The following is a 10,554-nucleotide window of genomic DNA, read 5'->3' on the forward strand; positions in this document are numbered from 1 at the left end:
TCCTTTTCATCAAGCTGGGGGAACCAGTAACATGGCTGAGCTCTGTGGAATTCTTTAGTAAAAAGGCCTCACTTGGTTCTTGTCCCACGGAGAAATCTTGAGATGAACTTTGTACTTGTGGAGTCTGCGATATAATCAGAGCAGGATTCCACAGGCACTAAGCCTGGGTCTGCATTCCAGGTGAAGGACAATTTCTTTGCCATAACTACTTCTTCAGTAAGCCTTGGAGATGTTTTTTTGAATGAGCCACAATTCTCAGAAGTGATAGAAAGAGTTTCTATGGGGTAAGATTCCATTTCTAATTTCAAGAAGGCCCCAAGCCTCCCCTGTTTTCCTGAACAAGAAATCATATCTCTAGAAAACAAACTGTCCAGAAATGCTGCTATTGCTGCTGAAATTAAAGTCCTGGATTCATTTGCCCCGCGGGGACAAATGCCTGGAGACATATTTGGTTGGTGGTATAGAAATCTAATGGGTAGAAGCCAGGAACTCCGTTCACACTCTACAATTCAAAGGATGGGTCCTCACAACAAAGGATTTATGTGGCCCCAAATGGTAGTAGTGCTGAGGTTCAGTCTATAAGCCTTGTCTATACCTGCCTTTATTATGGCCCTTGTTACACTGAATATAGGGATCATGTCATTTTTGTCTTATTCCTTCAGAAAATGTCAGATAGAAGGTTAAATGGTGGAAGGATGGATGGATGAATACCTGACTGAAAATTTGTCATTGAATTACAAACAAACAAACAAATAATTGGATTAATAACATGAAAATGAATGGATGAATACCTAACTGAAAATTTGTCATTGAATTACAAACAAACAAATAATTGGATTAATAACATGAAAATGAATTAATAGATAAAAAGTAGGTAACATACATTTACAACTTCTGTGTTCTATGTAAAAGCCTTTACTTGGACTTTGTTTCAGGACTTGCTCAGTGAGATTTTCCATGATGCTCTCATCAATATCCTCAGCTTCTTTCGCTCCCTCCATAGTATTTTGTTTTTTTATTATCCATCTCTTCCTACCAGAATGTAATCTCCTTGAGGGCAGGGATTTATTTTCTTTACTTTGGTGCCTGAGGCACCAAGGACAGTGCCTGGCACATAGGGAGCCCTAACCCTGGATGAATTTTTGTTAAATTCATTATGCACCTTCATGCTCCCAGCAAACCACTGGATTCTTGTGTGACAAATGACGAAACTGAAGCCCAGAAATGCAATTTTCCCAAGGCCACACAGCTCGTAAGCGACAGAGCCAATTCCTACTGACCCTCAAGAACACTCTTGACTAGCAAGCAATGTTACCTTTTTTTCAATTGAATTTATTGGGATGACATTGCTTCACAAAACCATATAGGTTTCAAATGTACAATTCAACAAAACATCATCTGCGTTCTGCATTGTGCGCCCATCACCCAAAGCAAAGTCTTTTTCCATCCTCATTTATCCCCCTTCTGTCCACCTCCATCTCCCCCGACCCCACTTTCCCTCTGGCTATCACTACACTGTTGTCTGTGTCTATGTGATATATATTTTTTCTTAATCCCTTTACCTTCTTTAGAATAAATAGGAGCAAGTCCACCCCTTTGAGGACTTGCCTTGGACTGTGTTTCAGGACTGGATCCTTCAGTTGAATTCTAAAGACAACCCAGCTGGTCCCTAACCTACCTCCTACCTCCCAGTTTCTTTTACTTCCCAGGTGAAACTATGATTGAACAAGGATAGCTGAGTGCATCTTCCAGGCTAGCTCTTCAGAGGCAAGCCAGACTCAGAGGAATGCGCTTAAGGAGCGAGGACTTGAGGCTCTTTGTTTTGGCTTACAAACTTCAATTGGTTGCTAAGAGACTATACAATGGGAGGCCCATTAGAAGCCCTCAGAAGCCACAGGCAGTTGCATAATACCGGGCCCTTCCTTTATAGAAATGCAAATAGCCCAGTGCCCGCTCGCCTGTGATCTGTGCTGCTGCGTGATAAGGGGATTTCTGTTTGGGCCCCCAGGAAATCCTATCTCCTGGGGAATGGGCTGTGAAAGAACCAAAGGGTTAGGGGAGGATTCTTCCTTCAGTGCCACTTCCAAGGGACTTAAATATTAATTAACATGCAATCCAATCCCCACTCCACAATAACCGGATTTTACACAGTCCGTATCCATGCTAATGAATTCAATGATTCCATTGTATTATTTGCGGCATTGCTTTTTTGGCATTTCCAATCAATAAGCAGGGAGCTAGTGCATTTTTTTTTTGGCCCCAAATGTTGCAAAACGGTGGCATTTTCTAATCAGCTTGAGTAAGTACCTTTACCTCTGGGAACTATTTTCTGATTTATACTTGTCAAACCAAATTCAAACAACGGAGCCGCTAGGAGTAGCTAAGCAACCTCTGGGTGACCCTGTGTCCTCCAAGTCAGCTTTGGTTGGAATCTCCTAATTTGGTCAAGAACAGGATTCCTGGTCAGCACCGGAAGGCAAGTTTTATGATTCACTGTACAAAATGATGAAAAGTGTAGCCAGGATAACTAACCCATAGTTACCTAACCCAAGGCAATTGAAGTATCTTGCATTCAACATATTTTATTCCACACATATTGGCAGAGCACCTACTATGTGCTGAAGACTCTAGTTAAAAACCAGACAACAGGGCCAAAATGGAATCGCTTATGCTAAGACCCACATCACCAAACCGAGACTTAATCACAGTTTCATCGCTCCCAAAAATGGAATCTGGAACCAGTCCATCAGGAACCACCTGATCGGCACTAGTTACTGGTCATCTCCCTGGTAGACCCCCGCCATGGCCTAAAGGAAAGTGACCTTGTAATAACCAAGTGTTTTTTGGCCATGGTTAATACGTTCCTCATTCCCACTCCCTTCGGGCGATGAAAGTCTTTCATTTTGTGCAGCTCCTTGGAACTCCTTTCTGTCTGCTAGATGGGAGGCTGCCTGATTCATGAATCATTGAACAAAGCCAATAGATTTTTAAAACGTATTCAGTGAATTTTGTTGTTTAACAGTGTTCATGGGGATGAGGGTACAACAGTGACTGCATGCCCATCCTTTTGGAGTTTATGTTGTAATCGAGCAGAGGGGTAGTAAGTATGTAAACATATAATATCTGTTAATGACAAGGATTATGAAGACAATGATGCACAGAGATGTGATAGACAGGGAATGAGTAATGGGAAGGGGAATCACATGTCCTGATTTACCCAGGACTATCCTGCTTCGAACCCATTGTCCTGGCTTAATTGTTGTAGAGCCTCCTATCACTTCTATTAAGTGCTTTAGATTGGACAATATATGTTCCCCTGCAAATGACCATATAATGATAGGCTGCATTAGACAAGGTGGTCAGGGAAGGCCTCTCTAGGAGGTGACAATTCTGCTAAGGCCTGAATAATGAAAATAAACCATTCAGGGAAAGGCCATCCTGGGATGAAAAAAAAAAAAAACCACAAGTGAAAAGTCTGGAGGGAGGAGGGAGCTTGTCTTATTGGAGGAAGAGAGAGAGGGTCAGCATAGCAGGGCCATGGTGAACAGAAAGGAGAGAACAAGATGAGACAGTGGAGGTGGCAGGGGTCTGATCACATGGAACCACAAAAACCTGGGTATGGAGATTAAATTTAATTCTAAGTGGCATGGGGAGCCATTGGCAGTTTTAAGCAAAGGGGTGAACATGAGTCAAATTTTTAAAAGAAGACTCTGCTATGAAGACAGATTCTCAAGGTCCATGAGTCCAACAAAGACCAGTTAGGATGTTATTGCCACCGCCACGGTGATGGGAGGTGGAAGCTTGAAAGAGGGTGTTGGGAGTAGAGATGAAGACACAGAAATGAGCCAAAGCGTGTTTTTGAGGTAGAGAGCGTTAGTTTTACCAATGGGTTAGATGCACTAGTGTAAGAGAAGGGAAGAACCCTACCTTTGGACTGGAACAACTTGTGGCCTGAGATGTATGAAGCCCAGAGTTGAGTGAGAAGTAGACTCTATGCAGTGGAAGCTTGAAAGAGGGTGCTGGGAGTAGAGATGAAGACACAGGAATGGGCCAAAGCGTGTTTTTGAGGTAGAGATCATTAGTTTTACCAATGGGTTAGATGCACTAGTGTAAGAGAAGGGAAGAACCCTACCTTTGGACTGGAACAACTTGTGGCCTGAGATGTATGAAGCCCAGAGTTGAGTGAGAAGTAGACTCGATGCACAGACGGAGTATAAAAGTAGAATGAGGATTCAGTAAAGGATGCTATGAGCCAGGCACGCTACCCCCGAATCTCATTTAATCCTCACATCCACCCTATAAGATTAGACACTGCTGTTGCACCTATTTCACAAGTGAAGGAGATGACACCTGATTGGCACAAGCGATTAGGCTGCAATTCAAAGATGTGCACCAGGATTCACGTAACATCAAATCCTACAGGAAATAGTGCAGAATCTCTCCCCTACCCCCACCTCTTTCTCTCTCTCTCACACACACACCCACACACACACACCCCTACTTGGCCCACATCTAGGATTTTTGCTTTGAAATAATGGATTATCTTCAGTAAACACTTAAGTGGTTGGTGGAACTACTCATAGGGAAATATGGCCAGACAATATTTCAGAGGGGGTTGAGAAGAGGACAATGTCAGGACTATACCCTCCTTTCAGACTCTGAAGAACAGGAAACTTCATCTAAAGTCTTCAATCAGCAATTGGAAGAAACTCCAAAGATAATAAAGGCTTGGAGTAAAGGAGTCCAGGGCTGAACAGAGAGCTTCCTTCAGGAACCTTCAATTCTCAATGGAAGCCCAACTTCTTTCCTTCTGAAATCCCAGACTCTGCTACGAGTCCCCCAGTTCTGAAGCAGACAGAACACTGATATCAGAAAAGAATTCCACGGGCCCACAGCATGGACTAAAGCTTGTCTGCCACGAGGAGTCCCAGCGTGGGGCAGGTCTGCCTGTCCAGATGGCACTGCTCACCTGAGGAATGCCCAGCTTTAATCCAAACCAGCAGTGACCAGTCCCGCCTTTGGGGACAGCACCATCATTTCTCCCAGGGGCCACATGTCAGGGAATTCCTCTATTAGCTGAAATCCAATGAAGGTTGGGCTCAGGGAGGAGAGGAGTATCCACCAGGGTCTCAGGAAATAGGAGGAGGCTGAACACTTAGTCTGAGACAAATCCCATTAGCAGTAACATGGATCTGGGGAAAGATTCGTTCAACGATGCTGAGGACAGATGGGAATGTGACAAGGGAGACATGCTGAACCTGTCAGGTTAGATGATAAAAAAAATTGGTTCACGTTCAATTTTCTGGATGTGGGATGAGTGCCATGGTTCTCGCTTGCTCTTAGTCTCAGGGAGAGAGGGGTGCCAGCCCAGATGTGGTCAAAGCCTTCCAGAGCAGTGGTGTTTGCTCTGTACTTTTTAATTAAAATATAGCTGTGGCCTCAGTGTGGGCGATTCCCCCTCCCAGGAGGCATTGGGAAACGTGTGGGATGGCTTTTGGTTGTCACAGTGGTGGGAGGTGGGAGTAGGACACTCTGGTTATTTAGAGGATCAGGTCCCTGCCACAGAGGGGACAACTTCAGCCCATGCAGAATTGCCCCACATCCTAGTTGACTTTTTAATGTTCCTCTGGACACTCAGGTCAATGAAAAACGTATTTATAAACTCCATTTTCCCTATATACACAAAAGTTATTTTTCACGGTCTTAATTTACACGGAAACTTACAACTAAATTGTCAATCTCACTTTCTTTTATTCTGAACTTGACCAGCAGTTGTTCCCCTTTTCAGAAAACCTCATCACTGGTGGAAATGCCACTGAAAGTATTAAGAGTCCTCAATAAAACACACCTGTGGGTTGGCTTCTGTAGGCATCCCATTCATTCGGATTCTAGATAGAGGGGCAAGTATCTGTCTACTTCACCATGTCTTCTATATTCATGGCCAGCCAGTTACATATGGAAATACATTTTATTTTATATAAATTACTTTCTTTTTATTCTCCTTTATAATATGGTTGGGGCATTTTATTAATTTTTATGAAATTATGTGTGTGAGATATACAATCTATGAATTTCATTTTAGGATAATAAAGAGGATGTCACAAACTATTAGTTATAAAAAGAGGGCATTGAGTCTGACAGGGTTGAGAACCATAGAGATATAATGAAACAACATTATTAAAGAAAATGTTGAAAAAGGAGAAAATCACCCAAGTCATCTTCAGTTTTTCAATATTCCTTCCCAGTCCTCTTCCCCACACATGCTCACTTTTGAATAGTTGCAATTACAGTCCACATAACTATACAGTTATAGTTTCTGTGAAAGGGTGGCTATTCATGACTCTTTAAGGAACCTACTTTATGGATATGGAAGCTGAGGCTTAGAGATGTTATGCATTTTCAGAGGATTTATGAGTAGCTGAGCTAAATTTTCACTCAACAACTCTTTAAGGGACCTACTTTATGGATATGGAAGCTGCATCTTCAGAGGATTTATGAGTAGCTGAGCTAAATTTTCACTCTAACTTTTCATTCTAAAATGGACTACTTCCCAAGCAAAGTCTGCTTTTAGCATAATGGTAAGCTTTTGCTGGTGCAAATGATCCTTGGGTAAGAATAACAGAGACCAAGGCTTTGGAGGAGGAGATAGAGAAGAGAGATAATGGAGGAGCAGAAAATGGAGGAAGAGAAGGTGCGGGGAAGGTGATAGTGAGTCGGGTGGTTTTCCTGAGCAGGAAGCAAGGGTGGTTTATTTCCCAGGTTCTTGTCCAGATGGATTCGAAGAATGAAGCCATGGACAAAAGGTGGTAGATGAAAAGGGTGGAAATTCATTGGAAGCAAATACAGCCTCCCACGTAGGGAGGGGGTCCCAGGGGGTAACCCACTGAGCTCCTTTTTGCTAAGGTTTACAAAGGCTGCAGTTCTTTGTCATTGGGAACCAGTACAGACTCCCACGTAGGGAGGGGGTCTCAAGGGGGTCCTTTTTGCTAAGGTTTACAAAGGCTGCAGTTCTTTGTTTCTTGATGCTGCCTTCCAATTGGTAGAGTATCAGCTTCAAAGCTCCGTGGTGACATGGTGACGCCTCTTTCTCTCCCCCTTCAGTGGTAGGATTCTCTGTCTCCTGTGAAAATCTGTTTTCCTCTTTCTCCCCATGCCCAGTGGCTGTTCCCTATCTTCTGTGAATGGAGGTCTTCCTCTCCCCTTATCCTGCGGCACCTCCTTTCTCTCTCTCTCTGTGAATGTATGCCTTTTGGCAGCTCCAAGCCCTCACCTGTGCCTTCTTCTCCCATGGACCCCCTGATTCCTAAAACTCCCTAAACCTGCCTATTTTATCCCTAAAACTCCTTTCAATAGGAATGGTAAAGACAGAAGGGGAGGAGAGAAAGAACGAGAAGGAAGGGAGGGGAAGGAGAAGGAATAGATGAGTAAGGGGACTAGAAAGGGGAGGAGATGGAGAGAAAGACGATGCAGTGGGGAGGAGATGGAGGAGGAAAGCTGGCCAGGGTAGAGGGTGAGGAAGACAAAGTGTAGGGTGAAGAAATGAGAGTGGGGAGATACGGGGGAAGGGGAAGAGACAGAGGTGGAACCCAGTCCCCGCTGTGCTATCTCTGTGTCTACCTTTCATTTGCATGTCTGCCTGCTCAGTTAATTGCTCAAGGTTGTGGTAGGGCCCACCAGCACAATAGAGAGAGGAGAACTCTGGAAATGTTCAAAGGCTGGTCACACAATGGAAAGGAACACATTCTAGCTTCCTTCTCCCAGGTACTTCGAGCTCATGTGTGCTAGTGTGTGTCCCATGGGTGCCTTCTCTCACATCCCCACCCATACAGAGGTCATTCTGGAGGGAGCAGCTGAAACCCACCCATCAACAAGCACCTCCGATGCTCTGACTTCTCCCCAGCCGACTGTCATTCCTGCGCGGAGACAGCCCTGGCCAGGCCAGAGGGATGTATGAAGCATTTGTCACTGAGGTCCATTGAATTTTATTAGCAATTTTCTCCTTTGTTAGCAATTTCACATTCCATATTAGCATTTGTTTTCATATCGTATTAGTATTCATCACAAAAGGCTAATCTCATTAGCACTTTTCACATTGTATTAGAGAAAACAATCGCTCGGTGCCAGTGCCTTGCTGCAACACGGATGGCCTTTTCATCCGCTGCTCTCCTGCTTCCACCTGAGCGGCCCAGCCTCCCTCTGCAGAGCTATCTGCAAATTGGGAAGCTCACCAATGCAGACTCTGAGAACCATGGGAGCAATTCTAGAGCTGAGATTTGTCCTTCTAGAAATTCCAATTCACTCATTCATTTGGTGAATATTTGTTGAGTGTATACCTGCACCAGGTGTTAGGCTAAATAAATGTTTTCCTCAGATGACAGTAATATATAAACATATCTCAAGGGAATGTTTACACTAACTTTTCAGAGCACTTTATGGTTATTTCATTGTTAATGAAATGGCAATTTCAATGCTTTTCAACTTGATCTGTTTCTTTGCAGGTCCTTTGAAGATCTCTAACAGGCAGCATTCTGTTAGCTTAGCCAGTGCACCTGGTTGGCCCTAAAAGAAATAATCCTTCATTTTCAACATTTTTCATAGTTCAAGATTTTCCTAATTACTGATTTATTTCTGAACAAGTAAGGTGCTTTTAGAATTTTGAAGTTTACAAATGCAGATGTTTGGGCATACATACAAAATTCAAATAGCTTTTCTTTTAAAATGTGTCTATTTTCTTATATTTTCAGATTATTCTCAGAGTACAATTAACCATGCCTTACTTATTAGGGTCAGATACTGACATTAGCACAATTTCTGGTAAATGCCTCATTTACCAAAGGGATGGCAGTTAGAAACCTGACCTCCAGTCCTGCATATGTCACGGGCGGGGACCCTGTGGCTGTGCAGATAAAACGTAACAATGGGGAAAAGAGACTTTATAAATTGTAAAGCTCTCTACAAGTGTGCGGAGTGGTGATTACAAATCAGGTTGATGTCTCTTGCCAGGAAAAACCATGATGAAGATGAAGGAATCTTAAATACTTCAGTGCAAAGGACATCTTCAGCTGCCTGGGGAAGCTTGTAGACCCCATCTAGAAAAAACTGGTTTTCAGATGCACAAAGTAAAACACATAGTAATTCAAAAGAAATCTATTGTGTTGAAGTATAATCACCACACTACTTCTTAAAATTGAGATAAACCAGTATATGAGGCTTTTATTTTTATTTATTTTAAAATCTTTATTGTTGAAAGTATTACTTATGACCCCCTTTTTTCCCCATTGATCCCTTCTAGCCCGCACCGCCACCTGCCCCAGGCCTTCACCACACTGTGGCCATGGGTTATGCATATATGCATACAAGTTCTTTGGTTGATCTCTTCCCACTCCCGCCTTCCCTCTGAGATTCAACCATGTGCTCCATGCTTCTGTCTCTGGATCTATTTTGTTCATCAGCTTATTTTGTTCATCAGAGTCCACATATAAGTGAGATCATATGATACTGTCTTTCTCTGACTGGCTTATTTCGCTTAGCATAACATTCTCCAGGTCCCTCCACGCTGTCTCAAAGGGTAAGAGATCCTCCTTTTTTATTGCTGCATAGTATTCCATGGTGTAAATGTACCACAGCTTTTTAATCCACTCATCTACTGATGGGCACTTGGGCTGTTTCCAGATTTTAGCTATGGTAAATTGTGCTGCTATGAACATAAATTCAGCCCATAAATTTTTTTGTTTTGGAAAATGTCATCCAGTTGAATGACTAGTTGCCCCAGTAAAGACTAGCACTGTTGAAGAGTTTTTTAAAGAAGTTGTTTATTACTTAAACATAGATTAATATAAAGACAGACCTGGTCCATGGAGGCAATGAGGATGAGGATGAGGATGATGATGATGACAATAACTGTACTGAATTGCCTTTTGGGCTGCAGTCAGTTCTTCATCCCTCTCTGAACCTATATTCTTGCCATAAAACTTTGCAATTCCTCCCATAAAAGGGAGGGGGTATTTTCTGATTCCTTAACTTCCGGCTCAACCATGTGACTTGCTTTGGCCAATGGGTCATTAGCAGACATGACACAAGAGGGATTTGAAATGTCCTTGTGTGGTTGGGCACATGCTGCCCCTTCACCTGGGCCCCAGAACAAACACATGAGGGTCAGAGCCACCCGATCCTGGAGTGACGCTCGGTACTGTATGCCATGAGATTTCGTTACGCGGCCAGAGCTGACTAGTACATGGTGCAGGGGGAAATGATGATAATAAATACATTCACTTTTTATTTATAGGGAGTTAGTTTTAATAATACTGAGCAGACAGAAAATACAAGGGCTCTGCTTTGTGAGGTCTGACTTGGTTCAAATTCAGACTCTACAATTTACTGTGGGATGAAGGCATTCAAGCCCTCTTACTCTCAGTGTCCTCATCTGTAAAATAAGAATAATGTGTATCTTACAGTGTACTCATAAAAGAGAAAAGAGATAATGCCTATTAGGTGCCTGATACAGAGTAAGAATTCAACAAAACAAGAAAGAAGAAAGGAAGGAAGGGAGGGGGG

This window comes from Myotis brandtii, unplaced genomic scaffold, assembly GCF_000412655.1.
Source record: "Myotis brandtii unplaced genomic scaffold, ASM41265v1 scaffold363, whole genome shotgun sequence".
In the NCBI taxonomy this organism is placed as follows: domain Eukaryota; kingdom Metazoa; phylum Chordata; class Mammalia; order Chiroptera; family Vespertilionidae; genus Myotis; species Myotis brandtii.